Source organism: Tachyglossus aculeatus (genome assembly GCF_015852505.1).
Source record: "Tachyglossus aculeatus isolate mTacAcu1 chromosome 12 unlocalized genomic scaffold, mTacAcu1.pri SUPER_6_unloc_3, whole genome shotgun sequence".
Taxonomy (NCBI): domain Eukaryota; kingdom Metazoa; phylum Chordata; class Mammalia; order Monotremata; family Tachyglossidae; genus Tachyglossus; species Tachyglossus aculeatus.
The window spans coordinates 5,303,529-5,327,019 of record NW_024044830.1 but is presented as its reverse complement, the minus strand read 5'-3'; positions in this window follow the sequence as shown (position 1 = coordinate 5,327,019).

Here is a 23,491-nt window from a genome sequence, read left to right as displayed (position 1 = left end):
GGTGCCTGGGCTGGCCTCTGTCGCCTCTGCTTTCTCGCAGAACTGTGAGTTCAGCGATTACTCTTGGCCACTCGAAGGTAGGGGGACCATACGACCATTGCATAGGCAGCCTGTGTCCTACATCGGGGCTCGCAGCCAGTGGAAGAGAGATAGCACGTAGTTCATCCTCGGGTTTACAGGTGCGGCAGACGAGGTATACAGATTCCAAAGTGTCTTAACCAAATTCACAAAACCCAAAATGCCACAACCAGGGCTTTTTCCCAGGTCTGTCACATTCTAGACCTGCGCTCTTTCCAACTCGCCTCGCTGCTAGTCGAGAGTGGTGTGAGATTGTTTTGATGGCGGCGGGGCTCTGAGAATCCAGAGGAGCCGGCCGGGGTCAGATTAATCTGGGCACCTGCCCTCTTGTGGCAGTTCTGGAGTATTACATTGGCGCACAACTGCTTCTTCAGTCTTTTTGGACTTCGTCATCCTCTATGACGTCCTCCTGCTAGGAAAATATATATTTTGTCCCTCCTCCTGTCTACATTTTCCAGTTCCTTGGGCCAGGGACCATGTGTACAACTTCTCGCCAAAAGCCTCCAAATAAGTATGTCGACACCTCCAACTAGATGTGTCCAAACCAGAATGAATCAATCAAACAATCGTATTTATTAAGCGCTTACTGTGTGCAGATCACTATACTAAGCGCTTGGGAAGTACAATTTGGCAACATATAGAGACGGTCCCTACCCAACAGTGTGCTCACAGGCTAGAAGGGGGAGACAGAGAACAAAACAGAACATATTAACAAAATAAAATAAATAGAATAGAATAAATATGTACAAGTAAAATAAATAAATAAATAGAGTAATAAATACGTGCAAACATATATAAATACATACAGGTGCTGTGGGGAAGGGAAGGAGGTAAGGTGGGGGGGACGGAGAGGGAGAGGAGGGGAGAGGAAGGAGGGGGCTCAGTCTGGGAAGGCCTCCTGGAGGACGTGAGCTCTCAGTAGGACCTTGAAGGGAGGAAGAGAGCTAGCTTGGCGGATGTGGGCAGGGAGGGCGTTCCAGGCCAAGGAGATGAAATGGGCCGGGGGTCGACGGCGGGACAGGCGAGAACGGGGCACGGTGAGGAGATTAGTGTCAGAGGAGCGGAGGGTGCGGGCTAGGCTGCAGAAAGAGAGAAGGAAGGAGAAGTAGGAGGAGGCGAGGTGATGGAGAGCCTTGAAGCCGAGGGTGAGGAGTTTCTGCCTGATGTGTATGGTGACTGGTAGCCACTGGTGATTTTTGAGGAGGGGAGTAACAGAGCGTTTCTGGACAAAGACAATCCGGGCAGCGTCGTGAAGTATGGATTGAAGTGGGGAGAGACAAGAGGATGGGAGATCGGAGAGGAGGTTGAAATAGTAGTCCAGACGGGATAGGATGAGAGCTTGAACGAACAGGGTAGCGGTTTGGATGGAGAGGAAAGGGCGGATCTTGGCCATGTTGCGGAGCTGAGACCGGCATGTTTTGGTGATGGCTTGGATGTGAGGGGTGAATGAGAGAGCGGGGTCGAGGATGACACCAAGGTTGAGGGCTTGTGAGACTGGAAGGATGGTAATGCCGTCAACAGAGATGGGAAAGTCAGGGAGAGGGCATAGTTTGGGAGGGAAGACAAGGAGTTCAGCCTTGGACATGTTGAGTTTTATGTGGCGGACAGACATCCAGATGGAGATGTCCTGAAGGCAGGAGGAGATGCGAGCCTAGAGGGAGGGGGAGAGAGCAGGGGCAGAGATGTAGATGTGGGTGTCATCAGCGTAGAGATGATAGTTGAAGCCGTGGGAGCGAATGAGGTCACCAAGGGAGTGAGGGTAGAACTACTTCTCTTCCCACTCAAACCCTGTCCCAGTACCTGGTTGGGATTTTTTGTTGCTGTTCTTCTTTGTTTGTTTGTTGGTTTTGTCCTCTATTGACATTTGTTCTTAAGTGCTTGCTACGTGCCAGGCAGTGTACTAAGCGCTGGGGTAGAGTCACCCTAATTTGACTGGACACAATCTTGTCGCACATGGGTCTCACAGCCTTCACCCTCCCTTTGAAAGGCGATGTACCTGAGGCCCGGAGAGTTCATTCATTCATTCAATCTTGCATTCCTTCATTCAAGGCAAGGCACTGTACTAAGCGCTTGGGAGAGTACCATATAATAATAAGCAGAAAAATTCCCTGCCCTCAACGAGCTTACAGTCTAGAGGGGGAGATAGACGTTAACATACAGAAATAGATCAGGAAAGAAAGGGAGAAATGACTAAATAACTAAATCTCACGGAAATAACTTGCCCACAGGTTCACACAGTCGAGATGTGGCATAGCCGGGATTAGAGCCCAGGTCCTCCTGATTCCCAGGACCATGAGCTATCCACTAGACCTCACTGCTTCATTTTCTCATTTCTTTAGCCCATACCACTTTTCTTCCTGTCTCATAAGCGCGGCTTGGTGTTGTACTTGACTCAATCAATCAATCGATCAATCAGTCGTGTTTATTGAGCACATCCTGTGTGCAGAGCTGTACTAAGCGCTTGGGGGAGGACAACGCAACAAAATAGGAGACCCGTTCCCTGCTCAGAGGGAGTTTTTAATCTAGATGGGAAGACAGACTCCAATAGAAATAAATTCATCACGGCTACAGGTGGAAGTTCTTGGGGGCTGGGCGTTCTGGGGAGGGGCTCAACACACCCCAGAGCGGCCGCATCGTCGCCCTTTGCCAGGTTGAATATCCGCCTCCCGCACTTTCTGCACGTCTTTCAACAGCCACGTTGCCCGACGCGGGGCACGACGGGACTGTTAGTTCGGTAGGCGGAGGAGAACCCCATCAATACTGAGAGTCAGACTACAACTCCCAGACGTCTCAGTGACCCTAGCCTCCAGGAAACCTCCCTCCCCTCGCGACAGAGTGTGATCGGCTCGGTCTGTGCCTGGGATGGGCAAAATAAACCCAACGAACGGTGTGGGGACTACTGAGGTGTTGCTTCTGTGGGAGCATTTTAGGGGTAGCCGAGGGGATCTGCATGGGTCAGCTTGGAGCGGAATTATGTAAATGAAAGGATGGATTGCAAACCCTTCCGGGTAAGTGGCCCGAACTCTGTACGTGGAGCCACTCAGTGCCGTGGGCATTGGTTGGGTGGTAATCTCTCTCTGGAGGGGCTGGGATTCGAGGTAGCTGATGTTGAACTAGCTAGATGTCTGAATGTTCTTTCTCTATGCGACACCTCGCGGGTATTGGTAGCAGTTACTTAACTAATACTACAATTACCATCACTATTAATGGGAAAATGGCCTGAACAACCTCTCCCACCCCTTCCGCGCTCCACCCAATGCCCTCGCCCCCTTCCGTGGGCTCAAGGAGTCCCCAGAGGCCCTGACTTCCCCAAAGTCCCAGAGGCCCCGAGACTTTCTGCACACTCTTCCTTGGAGGGGCAGGACGGGACTGGTAGTTTGGTAGTCGGAGGTGAAAGCCCTCAAGAGCGAGAGTCAAACTACAACTCCCAGAAGTCTCTATGCCCCGAGACTACGCGGAGTCACTCCCCCCTCGCGGCTGGGACTGATAGGCTGGGTCGATGCCTAAGCAACTTCCCCCTCACGTTATGGTGGTGGTGTTTTTCAGTTATTATTCTTGTTTAATTGCTGGTGTGGTGATTGTATGATAAGAGCAGAAGAACCCGGCATGGGGACTCCCACACTGTGGAAGAGGGAGAAGACATAGTCCACCAAGTTTTACAGGTGGGCCGGCTGAGGCACACAATTCCAAAGTGACTTGCCCAAACAGACACAACACAAACGTGGCAGAACCGGAAAGATGACCCCGGACTTCCCAGCTCCCAGCCCTGTGCACCTTTCACTCACTTCGCTGATTCTGAAGAATTGTACCGCTTTGTTTGGACGACGGCGGGGCTCTGGAAATGCAGAGGAGCCGGCTGTGGCCTGAGCAATCAGGGCAGTTGCCCCCTTGTGGCATCAGCGCTCATCCATTGCATCTGTACTCTAGGATTTCGCCCTTGTCTATGACTTCCTCCTACCTGGATGATACTTTCTTGTCCCTCCTCCCATCTACATTGTCAACTTCTTTGGGACAGGGACCATGTGCATTACATCCCGTCAACACCTCCAACTACACATGTCCAAAACAGACCTCCTTCTCTTCCCAGTCAAATCCTTCCCCAGCACCTGCTTTTTTATTCCTTTCTTTGTTTTGTCTTCTATTGGTATGTATTCATAAGCGCTTGGTATGTGCCTGGCACTGTAAAAAGCGTTGAGTTAGATTCAAGCTAATCTGGTTGGATTCAGCCCTATACGACATGGGCCACATAGTATTAACTTTCAATTTAAGAGATGAGGTAACTGAGGCCCAGAGAAATCATGCATTTCTTCGTTCATTCATGCATTCAATCGAATTTATTGAGTGTTTACTGTATGCACGTCACCGTCTTCTGAGCTCGGGAGGGTTACACTATAATATTAGTAATAATAATGATGGCATTTGTTAAGCGTTTACTATGTGCCAAGCACTGTTCTAGGCGCTGGGGGGATACAAAGTGATCAGGCTGTCCCACGTAGGACTCACAGTCTTAATCCCCATTTTACAGATGAGGTAACTGAGGCACAGAGAAGTTAAGTGATTTGCCCAAAGTCACACAGCTGACAAGTGGCAGAGCCGAGATTTGAACCCATGACCTCTGGCTCCCAATCCTGGGCTCTTTCCACTGAACCACGCTGCCACATTCCTTGACCCCAGTGGGTCACAATCTAGATGGGGAGATCAATCAATCAATCGTATTTATTGAGCTCTTACTGTGTGCAGAGCACTGTACTAAGCGCTTGGGAAGTACAAGTTGGCAACATATAGAGACAGTCCCTACCCAACAGTGGGCTCATAGGCAATAATATGCAGAAATAGATGAAGGAGGAAAAATAAGATGAATAAATAGGCACGTTGCAGAGAGGTGACTTACCCAGAGGGTCACATAGTCGAGAGCTGATAATAATATAATAATAGTAAGGATGGCATTTATTAGGCGCTTACTATGTGCAAAGCACTGTTCTAAGCTCTGGGGAGGTTCAAGGTGATCAAGTTTTCCCACGTGGGACTCACAGTCATAATCCCCATTTTACAGATGAGGTAACTGAGGCACAGAGAAGCTAAGTGACTTGCCCGAACCCATGACCTCTGACTCCAAAGGTCGTGCTCTTTCCACTGAGCCACACTGCTTCTCTGGTATTAAGGCTCTAGCCATGAATTCACGCTGCTTTCCTTTCCCATCTCTGCAGACCAAACAACTTTTCTTCCTGTCTCACAAGCCCGAGTCTTTGGTTCTGTGTTTGACTCAACCAATCAATCGATCAATCAATCAGTCATGTGTATTGAATACATTCTGTGTGTAGAGCATTGTACTAAGCTCTTGGGGGAGTACAACACAACAATGTAACAGACACATTTCCTGCCCACAACGAGCTCTCATTCTAGATAGGGAGAAAAGCACAAATATAAACAAATTAATTACGGCTATAAATGGAATTGTTGGGGGCTGGAATTTGGGGGCAGGGACTCAGGCCACCTCAGCTCGGTAACAATGTCTCCCTTTGACAGGCTGAATATCCACCTTCCGCGCTTTCTGCGCACCATTCCACGGCCGGGAGACCCACCGCGGGGTATAAAGGGACTGGTTGTTCAGTAGGCGGAGGCGAACGCCGTCAAGGGCGAGAGTCATACTCCCAGTCGTCTTTGGAACCGAGTCGCCACGGAAACCTCCCTCTCCTCACTACAGGGCTTCAGCCACAGACTTCAGAGCTCCAGGATCCCAAAGGTCCCAGAACCACGGAGCCACAGAGCCCGAGAAACCCAGTATCACCAGAGCACCAGGTGCTCAAAGGCCCCAGTATTCCAGAAAGGCAAGATCCCCAAAGCCCCAGAACCCCCGAGCCCCAGGAACCCCAGAAGCCACAGAACCCAGCAGCTCCAGGGCCCCAAAGCCCCAGAGTCCAAAGCTCCATATTTCCAGATTCCCAGGAGCTCTGGAGTCCCGGAGACACAGGATTCTCAGAGTCCCAGGAACCCTATAAGCTCCAGGGCCCCAAGGCTACAGTGCCCCAGAATCCCCAGAGCCCCAAAGCGCCAGACCCCAGATCCCCAGATTTCAGAAGCCCAGGAGCCCTAGATCCTCAGGAACCCCAAATACCACAGAACCCCAAGGCCCCAGAGCTCCAGAGCTCCAGAAACCTCCAAAGCCACAGAGCACCAAAGCCCCAGAACCCCAAGAAGCCCAGAGTCACAAAGCACCAGAGACCCAGGAACCATAGAGCCTCAGAGCCTCAGGAGCTCTAAGGTCCGAGAGCCACAGACCACCAGGAGCCCAGGTGGGTCCAAGACCCCAAGGTTCCAGAACACCAGGGCCCAAGAGCTCCTGGATCCCCAGAGCTCCTTTAGCCCCAGAACCCAGAACCCACTTTGTCCCAGGAGCCCAAAAACCCAGGAGCTCAGCAGCGTGGTTTAGTGGAAAGAACACGGTTTTGGGAGTCAGATGTTGTGGGTTCTAATCACGGCCACTCCACCTGTGTGCTGTGTGACCATGGGTATGCCACTTAACTTCCCTGAACTTCAGTTACCTAATCTGTAAAATGGTGATTAAGACTGTGAGCACCATGTGGGACAACCTGATTATCTCGCATTATTATTATGAGTATTACTATTATTATTATCCCCTGAGCCTCAAGATCCCTGGAGTCCCAAGAACCCCGGGACCCGAGATGCCCCAGATTTCCAGAGCCCCAGACACTCAGGAGCCCCAAGGAACCAGATCCCCAGGAGTCGCAGACTCCCAGGAGACACAGAGTCTCTATCCCCAGTGTCCCAAGAGCCCAAAGGCCCCAAAGCAACAGATCCTCAGATCCAAGAAACCCAGTAGCCCAAGAGCCCCATGAGTTACAAGGTCCCAGGAGCCCCTAAGCCCCAGTGCCACAGAGCCCCAGAGCTCTAGAGACCCACAATCCCGGAGCCCCAGAGCCCAGATCATCAGAGCCCCAGAAGCCCTGGAATCGATGAGCCCCAGGAGTCCCGGAGCAACAGTGGCTCAGAGCCCCAAGAACCCCAAGACCCCAGAGGCACAGGAGTTCTAGAAGTAGAGGAATCCCACGGCCCTAGACGACCAGGAATCCCGGGTTCCCTAGGGTCCTCTCAACTCAAGGAATCCCAGAGCTCCAGGAGCCAGAGGAACCCAGAGCCTCAGATCCTTGGAGCCCCACAGCCCAGAGACGCAGGGCCCCAGGATTCCCAAATCCCAAAGGCCCAGAAACCAAGAACCCTATGAACCCCAGTAACCCCGGAGTCCAGATCCCCAGAGCCTCAGTACGCACGTTCCAAGAGCCCCAGAGCCCTAGAAGCATCAGAGCCCAGAACCGCAGGGGCCCAGGATCCCTAAATTTCCAAAGCGCCATATCCTTAGCGACCAGGGAGCCCTGGAGTCACATGAACCCCAAGAGCACCAGAATATCAGAGCCCCGGTGACCCAGGATCCCCAAGACCCCAGAGGCACAGGACCCCGAGAGCAACAGGAATCCCACGTCCCCAGATCACTAGGAGTCCCGAAGTCCCTCGGCCTGAGAGCCCAAGGAGTCCCAGAAATCCAGGAGCCCGAGAGGCCCAGAGCACCAGCAGACCTGAACGCCGAAGACCCCCCAAAGCCCCAGATCTCCTGAGCCCCTATCAGCAAACCCCAGCCCCCAAGGCTTTCCGCCTATAGCTGCAATGAATCAATTTCTACTGGTGTCTGTCTCCCCCTGGAGACTGAAAACTCGTTGTGTCCAGGAAAATTGGCTCTTTTATTGTTGGGTTATACTCCCGCAAAAAATGAGTACAGTGCTCGGTGCACAGAATGAACTCATTCAACAACATAGCTTGATCGATCGATCGATCAACTGAGTCAAACACAAAACGAAAATTCAGACATGTGAGACAGGAAAAAAAACTGTATAATTTACAGTGATGCAAAAGGAAAGTAGCTGGATCTGGTGGCGAGACCTCCAATTCCTGCTCTTGACTATGTCACCCTGTGGGCAGGTCACCTCTATGTAAATGACTGATAGATTCCATTTTTTTTCTTTCCTTATCTATTTCTGTATATTAAGGACTGTCTCCCCCTCTAGACAGGGAACTCACTGTAGGCAGGGATTGTGTCTGCGTATAGCTATAGCGTCCTCTCCCAAGCTCTGAGGACAGTGCTTTGCATACAGTAAGCGCTCAGTCAATGTGATTGAATGAATGAATGAAGGAATAAATGAATGAATTATCCGAGCCTCAGTTACCTCATCTGTAAAAGGGAAGGTGAAGACTGTGAATCCCATGTGGGACAGGAGTGTGCCCAACCAGATTAGCCTGAATCTACCCCAGCGCCAAGGACAGTACCTGGTACATAGCAAGCGTTTATGTAGCAATACCAGTCGGTGAAAAAACACAGGAACAAATCAAAAGCAGGTGTCGGGTCAGGGTTTGAATTGGAAGAGAAGAGGAAGACTGTTTTGGACATGTGTAGTGGGAGGCGTCTGAGGATCCTAGTACACATGGTCCCTGGCCCAAGGAACTGGACAATGTAGACGGCAGGAGGGACAAAAAATATATTTTCCCAGTTGGAGAACGTCACAGAGGATGATGAAGTACAAAAGGACTGAAGCTTCGGTCGAGCGCCGTTGTAATACTCCAGAGTTGCTACAAGAGGGCAGCCGTCCGAATTCATCTGTCCCCGGCCGGCTCCTCTGGATTCCCAGAATCCCACCACCACTGAAACAAACTCGCATCACCTTCGAGAAGCAGCGAAGCGAGTTGGAAAGGGAGCAGGGCTGGGATGTGGTAGACCTGAGACCAAGTCCCGGTTGCGACACTTTTTGCTGTGTGACTTTGACCAAGACACTTTGGAATCTGTGTGTCGCAGCTGCCACACCTGTCAACGTGAGGATGAAGTACGTGTTAACTCGCCTTCACAGGCTGGGAGCTCCGATGTGGGACTCAGTAGAGTGGCGTGTCGTCGCAGGGCACAAAGCCTTCTGAGAGTTTTAGACAACGTTCGTTCTAGACAACGTTCACCTCTGCCTACTGAACTAGCACTCCTATCATGCCTCGCGGCAGGGCCCACGGCCATGCCTCGCCCAGTCTGGAGGAAGGGGAGAGTGGCAGGGTGGTACAGGGCGCAAAGACTGTTGGAAGTTGAAGTGTGATGCTCACTCTCGAGAGCGTTCACCTCGACCTACGGAACTGCCACTCCTATCATGCCCTGCGGAAGGGCCCGTGGCTATGTCTGACCCTGTCGCAAGGAGTGGGAGAGTGGTGTGGTGGATCGGGGCACAAGGATTTCTGAAAGTTATAATGTGATGCTCTTTCTAGACAGCATTCACCTCCGCCTACCGAACTACAACTCACATCATGCCCGGCAGCGGAACCCGCCACCAGATCAAGCCCTTTCGGGAGGAGAGGGAGAGTGGCATGGTGGCTCGAGGCACAAAGACTTCTGGGATTAGTAGTATGATGCTCGTTCTAGACATCTACCTCTCCTGTAATGCGACGCGGCAGGGCCCACGGCCATGTCTGACCCTGTCGGGTGGAGAAGGAGAGTGGCATGGCCGCTCGGAGCACAAAGCCTTCTGGGAATTTTAGTGTGATGCTCGTTCTATCCAGCGTTCACCTCCACCTAACAAAAAACCACTCCCGTCCTGCCCCGCAGCCATGTATGGCCTTGTCGAGAGGTAAGAGAGAGTGGCATGGCAGCTCGGTGCACAAAGACATCTGGAAGTTGTGGTGTGATGTTCGTTCTAGACAGCTTTCACCTCCACCTACAAAACTGCCACTCCTGTCTTGCCCCGAGGCAGGGCCCGCTGCCATGTCTGGCCCTGTCGCTAGGAAAGGGAGAGTGGCATGGCAACCCGGGGCACAGAATGTTGGGATTTGAAGTGGGATGCTCGTTCTAGAGAGCGTTCCCCTCCACCTACCGCACTACCACTCCTGTAATGCCCCGCTGAAGGGCCCATGGTCATGTCTGACCCTGTCGGGAGGAGAGGGAGGGTGGCATGGCAGCTCGGGGCATAAACCCTTCTGTGAGTAGTAATTTGATGCTCATTATAGAGAACGTTCACAGCCGCCTACAGAACTACCATTCTTGTAATGCCCCACATCAGGGCCCGTGGCCATGTCTGGCCCTTGCGGGAGGTGAGGGAAAGTGGCACGGTGGCTGGGGGAACAAAGAATTCTGTAAATTGTAGTGTGATGCTTGCTCCAGAGAACGTTCACCCCCGCCTACCGAACTGAGACTCCCGTCATGCCCCGGGGACATGTCTGCCCTGTCGCGGGAAGAGGGAAAGTGGCATGGCGGCTTGGAGCGCACAGACCTCTGGGAGTTGTAATGTGATGCACGTATTAGACGGCGGTCACCTCCGCCTACCGAACTATAACTCCCTTCATTGCCCCACGGCGGGACCCGTCTCCATGTCATGCCATGTCGGAAGGAGATGAAGAGTGGCATGGATTCTCGGGGAACAAAGACGTCTGGGAGTTTTAGTGTGATGCTCGTTCTAGACAGCATTCATCGCCGTATACTGAATTATACACTCCCTTAATTCCCGGTGGTGGAGGTTCAACCACGGAAGGGCCTTTCCTGAGGAGATACAGAGTGGCCTGGCGGGGCGGAGCACAAAGTCTTCTGGGAGTTTTAGTGTGATGCTCGTTCTAGACATCGTTCTCCTCTGCCTACCGAACTACAACTCCCGTCATGCCCCATGTCAGAACCTGCGGCCATGTCTGGCCCTTTCGGGAGTAATGGGAGAGTGGCATATCGGCTTAGGCCACAAGTACATCAGGGAGTTGTAGTGTGATCCTCACTCAGGATGGCGTCTTACCCTCACCTAGCGAACTAACACTCCCTTCATAATAATAATAATAATGACAGTAATAGAAATAATGATAATAATAGTAATAATGATTATGTTATTTCTTAAGTGCTTACTATGTGCCAGGAACTGTTCTAAGTTCTGGTGGGTTGTCCCACATGGGACTGACAAGTCTTAATCCTCATTTTACAGATGAGGTAACTGAGGCATAGAGAAGCTAAGTGACTTGCCCAAGGTCACACAGCAGGCAAGTGGCAGATCCAGGATTAGCACCCACATCCTCTGACTCCCAAGCCCACGCTCTTTCCAATAAGCCAAGCCGCTTCTCTTCATGTCCTGTGGTGGGGCCCGTGGCCATGTCTGGCCCTGTCGGGAGGAGAAGCACAGTGGCATGGTGTCTTGGGGCACAAAAAATTCTGGGAGTTCTAATGGGATGCCCTGCTAACAACTTTCACCTCCATCTCCTCAACTACCACTTCCATCAGCCCCGCGGGACAGCGATGGCCACTTTAGGCCTTGTCGCGAGTAGGGGGCGCGTGGTGCGGAGGTTCGGGCCACAAAGATTTCTGGGAGTTGTACTCTGATGATCGCTCTAGAGAGCGTTCACCTCCGACTACCGAATTACAACTCCCATCATGCCCCGCAGAGGGGCCCGCCAACAAGTCTGAGTCTGTGGGGAGGATAGAGAGAGTAGCATGGTGGCTAGGGTCACAAAAACTACTGGGAGTAGTAGTGCGTTGTTCATTCTAGACAGCGTTCACTGCCGCCTACATAACTACCACTCCTGTGATGCCCCACGGTACGGTCCAAGGCTATATCTGGCCCTGTCGGGAAGAGAGTGAGAATGTCATTCTGGCTTGGGCCAAAGACTGCGATGCTCGTTCTAGCCAGAGTTCACCCCCGGCTACCAAACTACCCTTCCTGTCATGCTCAGGGCAGTACCTGACCCCATCTCTGGCCCTGTCGCGAGGAGAGTTAAAATGCATGGCGTCTCGGTACACAAATAATTCAGGGGGTTGTAATGTGATGCTCGCTCTAGACAGCATTCACCTCCGCTTACCGAAGTACCAGTCTCGTTATGCCCCGCGTGGGAACCGCGGCCTTTTTGAGGACTGCGGAAGACACGGGAGATGGCAGTTCAGGGTGTTTTCCCGTTCATAATGATAGTAATTATGCTATTTGTTAAGTACCTGTTACCACTCCCCATGAGGTGTCGCATAGAGAACACGGAGACCCCAACCTCCCTCCAAGTCAGGCTACATTAATTCCATTCCGTCCCGAAAGATTTGACCACACAACCAAGTGTCAAGGCACTGAGTGTCTCCACATACTGTTTTCAGGCACCTTATCCGGTCTGGGTTATAATCAATCAATCGTATTTATTGAGCACTTACTGTGTGCAGAGCACTGTACTAAGCGCACATCCCTGCATTTGAATAAGCGCTCCCTGCTGTCAAATGCGGATTTCCTTGTCTCTCCCAAAGATGCTCCCCAAAGAGTGAACCTTCATTAGTCTCCTCCTTATATGTACGTTTCCTATGTAGTCGATCCCGGTCACCGACACAGACATTCAAGACTTGTCGCGCGGTAAGGAAGAGTGGTATGGCGGTTCGTGAGACAAACAGTTCTGAGAGACATATTCTGACTTTCGTTCTGAACATCGTTTACCTTTGACCAACGAACTACTACTCCCGTCATGCCCCGCAGAGGCGCCTGCGGACATGTCTGGCCCTGTCGCGAGGAGATCTCGAGTGGCATGGCGTATCGGAGCACAGTGACGTCTGAGAGCTGTATTATGACTATCGTTCTGGACACCGTTTACCTCTGCCCAATTAATTACCACTCCTGTCATGCCTGGCGAATAGTTCCACGTACATGTCTGTCCCTGCCATGAGGTGAGGGAGAGTGACATGTCGGCTCGGGGCACAAAGACTTCTGGAAATTGTAATGTAATGCTCGTTATAGACTGGGTTCATTTCCATCTACTGAACTACCACGCCCGTCATGCCCCTTGGCGGAGCCTCAGCCATGCCCGGCCATTTCCCGAGGAAAAGGAGGGTGGCGTGGTGGCCCGGGGCACAAGGTCTTCTGTGAATTTTAGTGTGATGCTCGTTCTATACAGCGTTCAACTCTGCCTACCCAACTATTAATCCCATCATTCCCCACTAGGGAGCCACGGCCAATTTGCGGATGTCATTCCCTGCTGCCGGGCCCGGGGCCACGACTGGCCCTGTCGAAAGGAGACAGAGAATTGCATGGAGGCTCGGGGCACGAAGACTTCTGCAAGTAGTGGTGTGATCCTCCTTCTAGACAGCCTTCACCTCCGCTTAGCGAACTATCACTCCCGTCATGTCCCGCGGCGGGCCCGCCGCCATTTCAGGCGTTGTCGCGAGGAGTGGGATAGTGGCTTGGCGCCTCGGGGCACAAAGATTTCTGGGACTTGTACTGTGATGCCCGATCAAGACAGCGTTCACCTACACTTACCGAACTACCAATCCCATCATGCCCCGCTAGGGAGTCACGGTCAGTTTGAGGATCGTGGAAGGCGGATGTTCAGGTAATTTTCTCATTCATAATAATAGTAATTATGGTATTTGTTAAGTACCTGTTACCGCTCCCTGTGAGGTGTCGCATAGAGAACACGGAGACCCCAACCTCGCTCTAGATTAGGCTCGTTCAATCTCATTCCCTCCCGAAAGAGTTTACCAAACAACGAAGTGTCAAGGCACTGAGTGGCTCCACATACTGGGTTCGGGCATCTTCCCTGGGCTGGGTTATAACACAACCTTGCATTTGAATAAGCCCGCTCCGCGCTGTCAAATACAGATGTCCTTGTCCCTTCCAAAGATACTCCCACAGGAGCCAAACCTCATTAGTCCCCGCTCTACCCGTAGGGTTCCTATGTATTCGTTCCCTTCACCAACACAGACACTGAAGACCTGTCGCGAGGTGAGAGAGAGTGGCTTGGCGACTGGTGAGTTCTGAGAGTTATATTCTTGCTTTAGTTCTGAGCAGCGTTTACCACTGCCCAACGAACTACTACTCACATCAAACCTCGCGGCGGTGCCCGCGGACATATCTGGCCCTGTCACGAGGAGAGTTAGAGTGGCATGGCGGTTCAGGGCACAAAAACCTGCGGGAGTTGTTGTGTCACGCTCCTCCTATTCAGCGGTCACTTCCGCCTACAGAACTACCACTCCTGTCATGCTCCGCCTTGGAGCTGGGGCCATTTTGCGGAGAACACGGAGACACCAACCTCCCTCCAAATCAGGCTCCTTTAATCCCATTCCCTCCCGATAGAGTTTACCACACAAAAAGTGTCAAGACACTGAGCGGCTCCTCATACTGTGTTCGGGTATCTTACCCAGGCTGGATTCAGGCACATCTTTACATTTGAATGAGCCCGGTCTGAGCTGTCAAATGCAGATTGTCTTGTCTAACCTAAAGTTGTTTCCACAAGAGTGAAACCACAGCGTTTTCCTCTACCCAACGACGTACCACTCCCGTTATGCCGCACATTTAGGTCAGCGGACATGTCTGGCCCTGTCACCAGGTGAGGGAGAGTGGCATGGCGGCTCGGGGCTCAAAGACGTCTGGGAGCTGTAGGATGACTCTCGTTCTAGACGGCTTCCACCTTGTTCTACCGAACTACCACTCCCATCATGCTCCGCGGGAGAGCCCCGGCCACTTTGTGAAGTGTGGAAGGCACTGAAGGAGGATGTTCAAGGCCTATTCTCATCCATAATGATAGTACTTATGGTACCTGTTAAGTACCTGTCACCACTCTCCGTGAGGTGTCCCATAGAGAACACGGAGAACCCAACCTCTCTCCAAATCAGGCTCCTTTAATGTCATTCCCTCCTGAAAGAGTTTACCCCTCAATCAAGTGTCAAGACACTGAACGGCTCCACATACTGTGTTCGGGCACCTTATCTGGACTGGGATATAATACATCCGTGCATTTGAATGAGACCGCTCCAAGCTGTCAAATGCAGAAGACCTTGTCTATCCTGAAGATGATCCCACAAGAGCAAAACTTCGTTATTCCCTGACCTATCTGTAGCTTTTCTATGTAGTCGAGCCTGGTCACCTATACAGATATTCACCTGCCGCAAGGTGAGTGAGAGTGGCTTAGTGGCGGGTGATACAAAGAGTTCTGAGAGTTATATTCTGACTTTCGTTCCGAACAGTGTTTACCTCTGCCCAAAGCACTGCCACTTCCATCATGCATCGTGGATAGGCCCGAAGACATGACTGGCCCTATCACGAGGTGAGGAAGAGTAGCGTGGCTGTTCGGGGCACAAAGACATATGGGAGGTGTAGTGTGACGCTTGTTCTAGACAGCCTTCATCTCCATCTACTGAACTACCACTCCAGTCACGCCCAGTGGCAGAGCCTCAGCCATGCTAGCCACTTTACCGAGGAGATGGAGAATGGCATGACGGTCCGCTGCATAAGGTCTTCTGGGAGTTTTAGTGTGATATTCGTTCTCGACAGCGGGCACCTCCTTCTACCGAAATTCCACTCCCGTCATGCCCTTCGGGGGAGCCGGGGAAAGTTCGCGGAGCCCGGAAAACACGGGAGTCGGATGTTCAGGCCGTTTTCTCATTCATAATGATAGTAATTATGACATTTGTTAAGTACCTGAAACCACTCCAAGTGAGGTGTCGCATAGAGAACACGGAGACCAACCTCGCTACAAATCATGCTCCTGCAATCTCATTCCCTCCCAAAAGAGTTTACAAATCAACGAAGCGTCAAGGCACTTAGCGGCTCCACATACTGTGGAGTGGCTTGGCGGCCCATGAAACAAAAAGTTCTGAGAGGTATATTCTGAATTTCGTTCTGAACGGCGTTTACCTCTGCCCAGAGCAGTACCACTCCCGTCATGCCCCGCGGAAGGGCCTGCGGCCATTTCTGTTCCTTTCGGAAGGAGAGGGAGAGTGGCATGGAGGCTGGGGGCACAGAAATATCCGTGACTTGTACGGTGATCAATCAATCAATCAATCATATTTATTGAGCGCTTACTGTGTGCAGAGCACTGTACTAAGCGCTTAGGAAGTACAAGTTGGCAACACATAGAGACGGTCCCTACCCAACAGTGGGCTCACAGTCTAGAAGGGGGAGACAGAGAACAAAACAAAACATATTAACAAAATAAAATAAATAGAATAGATATGCACAAGTAAAATAAACAAATAAATACAGTAATAAATACGTACAAACATATATACATATATACAGGTGCTATGGCGAAGGGAAGGAGGTAAGGCGGGGGGATGGGGAAGGGGGAGGGGGATAGGAAGGAGGGGGCTCAATCTGGGAAGGCTTCCTAGAGGAGGTGAGCTCTCAGTAGGGCCTTGAAGGGAAGAAGAGAGCTAGCCTGGCGGATGTGCAGAGGGAGGGCATTCCAGTCAACGGGGATGACGTGGGCTGGGGGTCGACGGCGGGATAGGCGAGAACGAGGCACGTTGAGGGGAATAGCGGAAGTGGAGCGAAGCGTGCGGGCTGGGCTGTAGAAGGAGAGAAGGGAGGTGAGGTAGGAGGGGGCGAGGTGATGGAGAGCCTTGAAGCCGATGGTGAGGAGTTTCTGCCTGATGCATAGGTTGATTAGTAGCCACTGGAGATTTTTGAGGAGGGGAGTAACATGCCCAGAGCGTTTCTGGACAATGATAATCTGGGCAGCGGCATGAAGTATGGATTGAAGTGGGGAGAGACAGGAGGATGGGATATCGGAGAGGACACTGATACAGTAGTCCAGACGGGACAGAGTGAGAGCTTGAACGAGAAGGGTAGCGGTTTGGATGGAGAGGAAAGGGCGGATCTTGGCCATGTTGCGGAGGTGAAACCGGCAGGATTTCCTGACGGCCTGGATGTGAGGGGTGAACCAGAGAGTGGAGTCAAGGATGACACCAAGATTGCGTGCTTGTCAGACGGGAAGGATGGTAGTGCCGTCAACGGTGATGGGAAAGTCAGGGTGAGGGCAGGATTTGGGAGGGAAGATAAGGAGTTCAGTCTTGGACATGTTGAGTTTTAGGTGGCGGACAGACATCCAGATGGAGATGTCCTGAAGGCAGGAGGTGATGCGAGCCTGGAGGGAAGGGGAGAGAGCAGGAGCAGCGATGTAGATTTGGGTGTCATAAGCTTTGAGATGACAGCTGAAGCCGTGGGAGCGAATGAGGTCACCGAGGGAGTGAGTGTAGATCGAGAACAGAAGGGGACCAAGAGCTGTACCTTGAGGAACCCCCACAGTAAGGGGATGGGAGGGGGAGGAGGAGCCTGCAAAAGAGGCTGAGAATGAACGACCGGAGAGATAAGAGGAGAACCGGGAGAGGACGGAGTCGGTGAAGCTAAGGTTGGATAGCGTGTTGAGAAGAAGGGGGTGGTCCACATTGTCGACGGCAGCTGAGAGGTCGAGGAGGATTAGGATAGAGTATGAGCCGTTGGAGTTGGCAAGCAGGAGGTCATTGGTGACCTTTGAGAGGGCGGGTTCCGTGGAATGTAGGGGACGGAAGTCAGACTGGAGGGGGTCGAGGAGAGAGTTGGTGTATAGGAATTCGAGGCCGCGGGTGTAGACGACTCATTCAAGGAGTTTGGAAAGGAATGGTAGGATCGAGATGGGGCGATAACTAGAAGGTGAGGTGGGGTCAAGAGAGGGTTTTTTAGGATGGGAGAGACATGGGCATGTTTGAAGGCAGAAGGGAAGGAACTGGTGGAGAGTTAGCGGTTGAAGATGGAAGTTAAGGAGGGGAGAAGGTACGGAGCGAGAGATTTCATGAGATGAGAGGGAATGGGGTCAGAAGCACAGGAGGCCGGAGTAGCACTTGAGAGGAGGGAGGAGAGCTCCTCTGAGGATACTTCTGGGAAGGATGGAAGAATAGTGGAGAGCGTTGAGAGCCGGGGGGTTGAAGAAGGTGGGGAGTGACTTTGGGGAGCTCAGACCTGATGGATTTAATTTTACTAATGAAGTAGGAGGCCAGATCGTTGGGGGCGAGGTAAGGAGGAGGGGGAGTAATCGGGGGCCTGAGAAGGGAGTTGAATGTACGGAAGAGCTGACGGGGATGATGGTCGTGGGTGTCAACAAAGGAGAAGGCATAGTTTTGTCTGGCAGAGGAGAGGGCTGAGTTAATGCAGGAAAGGAGAAACGTGAAGTGAAGGAGGTTGGCATGGTGTTTAGATTTTCGCCAGCATCGTTCAGCAGCTCGAGCCTAAGGGCGAAGGAGCCGGACAGTGGCAGTGATCCAGGGCTGTGGATTAGTGGTATGAGAGCGGCGAAGGGAAAGGGGAGCGAGTGAGTCTAGCTAAGTAGAAAGGGTAGAGTTGAGAGCAGTAATCTGATCATGAAGATTGGATAGAGAGGAGAGGGATGCGAGGTGGGGTGTGAGGCGCTCAGAAGGATGGATGGGGTCAAGAGAGCGGAGATTTCTGTGAGAGAGTAGTATGGATTTACAGGGGAAAGGAGTGTGAGTGAGTAGGCAGGTGAGAAGATTATGATCAGAGAGAGGGATTTCAGAGTTGTTGAGGGTGGACACGGTGCAGCGGTAGGAGATGATGAGGTCGGGGATATGATCACGTTGGTGAATAGGATAGGTTGGGTGGAGCAAGAGGTTGACAGCGTCAAGGAGTGATAGAAGGCGGGCGGTAGAGGAGTCACCAGGGATATCCATGTGGATGTTGACGTCTCCGAGGATCACAGTGAGCATGGAAAATGAAAGAAGGAAGGTGAGGAAGTGTTCAAAATGGTTAAAGAAGTTGGAGGTGTGGCCGGGGGGCGGTTGATCACGGCTAGAAGAATCTGGAGGGGGTGGTAGAGGCAAATAATGTGGGCTTCAAATGAAGGGAAGGAAAGGGAAGGGGGAGGACGGATAGTGCGAACGCGACATTGGGGGGCGAGAAGGAAACCGACACCTCCTCCTTTTCCGGTGAGTCTAGGGGAGTGGGAGAAGAAGAGGCTTCCAATGGAGAGAACAGCAAAAGAGACCGTGACGTCCGGAGAGAGCCATGTTTCAGTTAGGGGGAGGAGGAGTAGAGAGCTGGAAAGGAATAGGTCCAGGATGAAAGCGATCTTACTTATAACGGACCGGGGATTCCAGAGGCCACACTTGGCAGTAGCTGTCAAGGGAGGGGAGGGAGGGGGAAGGGTGCGAGAGGTGGGGAGGGTTTGGATTGGGATGAGTTGGGATGAGGAGAACTGGGATGGGGTGGGGGCAGGGAGGAGGGGAGGGAGGTGGCTGGGAGGGAGGAGTGGAGGATTGGCGCTGGTACAGAGGGATCCTTGGTAGGGGGTGAGGGGCGTGGTCCTGGTGGTGGAGAGGGAGGGAAAAAGCTGGGTGGGAGAGGGGAAGGGGAAGGTGAGGAATTGGAATGACAGTTGAGAGCAAGGGAATTGAAAGTTCATGGTGAGGTCAGCAGGGCGAGTGACAGTACAGCGGCAGGTTAACAATTGAGATGCAGAAGCGATAAAACAGTAGCAATGATATAAATAGGAGATGGCTTCACAGGGGGTAGTTAACGATTAACATTCTATGGCAATACTAAAATGGGCAAATAATGATGTCACAGAGAGCAGATACAAACTATTATGTGCTGGAGTAGGGTGGACCTGTTAAGGGGGGTCACGGAGCAGAGATATCTGGGGAGAGGAGTGAACAGACAAATAGCATGGGAGGGCTGAGTAGGTGCGAATGATGTTGTCGTTAATGTAACTTGGTGATAACAAGGGCCTTTTTCCTGGGGGAGCGGGGTGAGAGTCAGTCAGTTCCGTATCCGGAAGTGGGGTATTGGGGGTACTTTAAGTAAGGTCGCTTAAGCATGGGGGGGGGGGTGTGGAAGCAGGGGGCGTCTATAGGGGCGCTCTGAGGAGAAGATCCTTCCGGGAGCAGCGGTGTCCACGCGGTGTGATGGTGGGCGGACCACGCGGGCCACACGGTGTAATGCTCGTTCAAGACAGTGTTCACCTCGCCATCCAAAATACTACTCCCGTCAAGCACCGTGGTCATGTCTGGCCCTGTCACAACAAAAGTGAGAGTGGTATGGCTGCTTGGGGCACAAGGGCTTCTGGAATGTGTAGTGTGATCCTCGTTCTAGACAGCATTCCACCTCGATTTAATGAACTACCACACCGTCATGCCCAACGGGGTAGCCTCGACAATTTTCAGGCCCTCCCGCGTGTAGAGGGAGAGTGGCATGGCGGCTCGGGGCACATAGATTTCTGGTACTGGTAGTGCGTTGCTCGTTCTAGGCAGCGCTCACCTCTCTCCACTGAATTACCACTCACATCATGCCCTGCGGCCATGTCTGGCCATGTCGCATTGTGAAGGATTGTGGCATGTCGGCTCGGGGCACAAAGACTTCTGGGAGTTGTAATGTGATACTAGTTGTAATCAGTGTTTACTTCCCCGTACCGAACTACCGCCACCCCCCCCGTCATGCCCCGCGGGGGAACCTCGGTCATTTCAGGCCCTCCTGCGTGTAGAGCGAGAGTAGCAAGGCGGCTCGGGGAAGAAGAAATTCTGGGAGTTGGAGTGTGATGCTCGATCTAGATAGCGTTCCTCTCCTTCTACTGAACTACCACTCTTGTCATGCCCCACGGGGGAGCCTCAGCTATATCAGGCCCTCTCGCGCATAGAGTGAGGATAGCATGGCGGCTCGGGGTACAAATACGTCTGGGAGTTGTAGTTTGATGCTCGTTCCAGACAGCATTTACCTCAACCTATCGAAGTACAATTCTCATCATGCCCCGCAGCGGGGCCTGGCACTTAGCCAGGCCCAGTAGGGACCAGGGGGAGAGTGGCATGTCGACTCATGTCACAAAGACTTCTGGGAGTTTTAGTGTAATGCTCGTAATAGACACCTCCACTCCCCGAACTACAAATCCCGTCATACCCCTTGGCATGACCAGCCACCATGTCAGGCCCTGCGGAAAGGAGATGGAGAGTGGAATAGCAGCTCTGGGTAAAATGTCTTCTGGGAGTGGTATGGTTCTCATTCCAGACAGCGTTCATCTCAATGTACTTAACTAATAATAATAATAATAATAATGGCATTTGTTAAGCGCTTACTATGTGCAGAGCACTGTTCTAAGCGCTGGGGGGGGTGATACAAGGTGATCAGGTTGCCCCTCGTGGGCAATCAATCCCCATTTTACAGATGAGGTAACTGAGGCTCAGAGAAGTTAAGTGACTTGCCCAAGTTCACACAGCCGTCGTGTGGTGGAGTCGGGATTCGAACCCATGACCTCTGACTCCAAAGCCCGTGCTCTTTTCACTGAGCCACGCTGCTTCTCATAACTACCCTTCCCGACATGCCCTGTGGCAAAGCCTCAGCCATGCTTGTCCTTTCCCGAGGAGACGGAGAGTGGTGTGGCGGCGCAGGGCAAAATATCTTCTCGGAATTTTAGTATGATGCTCGTTCTGGACAGCGTTCAATTCCTGATACGGATCTACCACTCCTGTTATGCCCCGCGGCAGGGCTCGTGGTCATGTCTTCCCCTGTCGGAAGGAGAGGGAGAGTGGCATGGCGGCTCGGAGCACAAAGACTTCTGAGAGTTGTAGTGTGATCCTCCTTCTGGACAGCGCTCCTCTCAGAATACTTTACGACCACTACCGTCATGCCCCACGGTGGAGCCTCAGCCACGTCAGGCTCTATCGCGATTAGAGGGAGAGTAGCGTGGTGGCGGGAGGAACAAAGACTTCTGGGAGTTATAGTGTGATTCTTGTTCAAGACAGCGTTCATCTCCCTCTACTGAACTACCACTCCCATCATGCCCCGCGGGGGAGGCTCAGCCATATCAGGCCCTCTTGCCCGTAGAAAGAGACTAGCATGGCTGCTCGGGCCACAAAGACGTCTGGGAGTTGTAGTGAGATGCTCATTCTAGGCACGGTAGGGGGATGTTCAGGACATTTTCTCATTCATAATGAGAGTAATTATTCATTCATTCATTCATTCAATCGTATTTATTGAGAGCTTACTGTGTGAACAGCACTGTACTAAGCGCTTGGGAAGTACAGGTTGGCAACATATAAAGACGGTCCCTACCCGAAAACGGTCTCACAGTCTAGAAGGGGGAGACAGACAGCAAAACAAAATATGTGGACAGGTGTCAAGTCGTTAGAACAAATAGAAATGAAATGAAATGAAATGAAATGAAATGAAATGCCTTAGGGGCACAGGTGCACAAGTGCAAAGGTGAGCCTCAGTCCAGCCCCGGAGACTTTGGAAATGAGAACCAGGGTGAAGGAGTTGATTCTATTGATAGTAATTTGCACAGCACCACTCACATTCTCTGATCCTTGCCAGTCACGTTCCTGCTGGGCAGCTACAGCGCAACGAAGAAAGCATGCGAGAAGGTTTGGAAAAAAGTCAATTAATGGACAAAGAAAGCCACTTGGCAGCATGGTGGAGATGCTATGCCTCAGTGCCATGATCTATCAGGCAGTTGCCTCGATAGCCGCTGCGATCTACACCGTCCCTGTGACCCAGATGCTGCTCCAATGTCTTGCGGAATCCCTCCGATGGTTCTTCTTTTCCAAGACGTATGTTCTTGATTTGTGCATTCCTTTCTCCTCCATTTAATTTTAAGGTCCCAGAGGGCAGTAATTCCCCACAGTGTTTGGGTCACTGTTCTCCAGTAGGTGCCGTGAATAGCCTCACTCAGCTGCTGTGCGAAACGTTGGGTGCCTCCGGCCCCGGCCGGGGCTCAGGCTGTTAATTACCTGTTATAACTCCCCTGAGGTCTCACATAGAGAACTCGGTGATCCCAACATCGCTCTAAATCAAGATCCTTTAATTGCATTCCCTCCCAAAAGAGTTTTCCACACAGCCACGTGTCAAGGTACTGAGTGGCTCCACATACTGTGTTCGGGAGTCTTACCCGGGCTGGCTTACAGCACATCCCAGCATTTGAATAAACCGGCTCCGCTCTGTTAATTCCAAGAGCCAGTGTGAAGCTTGTTCACGACAGCTTTCACCTCCATCTACTGAACTTCCACTCTCGTCTGCCGTTGCTGGAGCCACGGCCATAGTAGGCCCTGTGCTGAGGTGTTGGAGAGTGGCGTGGCGGCTAGGGATACAAAGATTTCTGGGAATCGTAGTGTGATGTACGTTCTAGGCAGAGTTCGCCTCCGTCTACCGAACTACCACTCCCATCATGCCCCGCGGGGGAGTCGTGGCCAGTTTTCGGATCACGGAAGGCGAGGTAGATAGATATTCAGGGCGTTTTCTCATTCATAAAGATAGTAATTATGGTATTTGTTAGGTACCTGTAACCACTCCCCGTTAGATATCGCATAGAGCATACGGAGACTCCTACCTCCCTCCGAATCAGGCTCCTTTCATCCCATTCCCTGCCAAAAGTGTTTACCACTCAACCAAGTGTCAAGGCACAGAGAAACTCTACATACTATGTTCGGGCATCTTACCCGGGCTGGGTTATAACACATCCTTGCATTTGAATGAGCCCGCTCCGAGCTGTCAATTGCAGATAACTTTGTCTCACCTGAAGATGCTCCCACAAGAACTTGAACCTTGTTCTTGCATTGGATATTGAGAAGCAGTTTGACCTAGTGGGAAGTGCATAGGCTTGGGTGTCAGAGAACCTGGATTCTAAT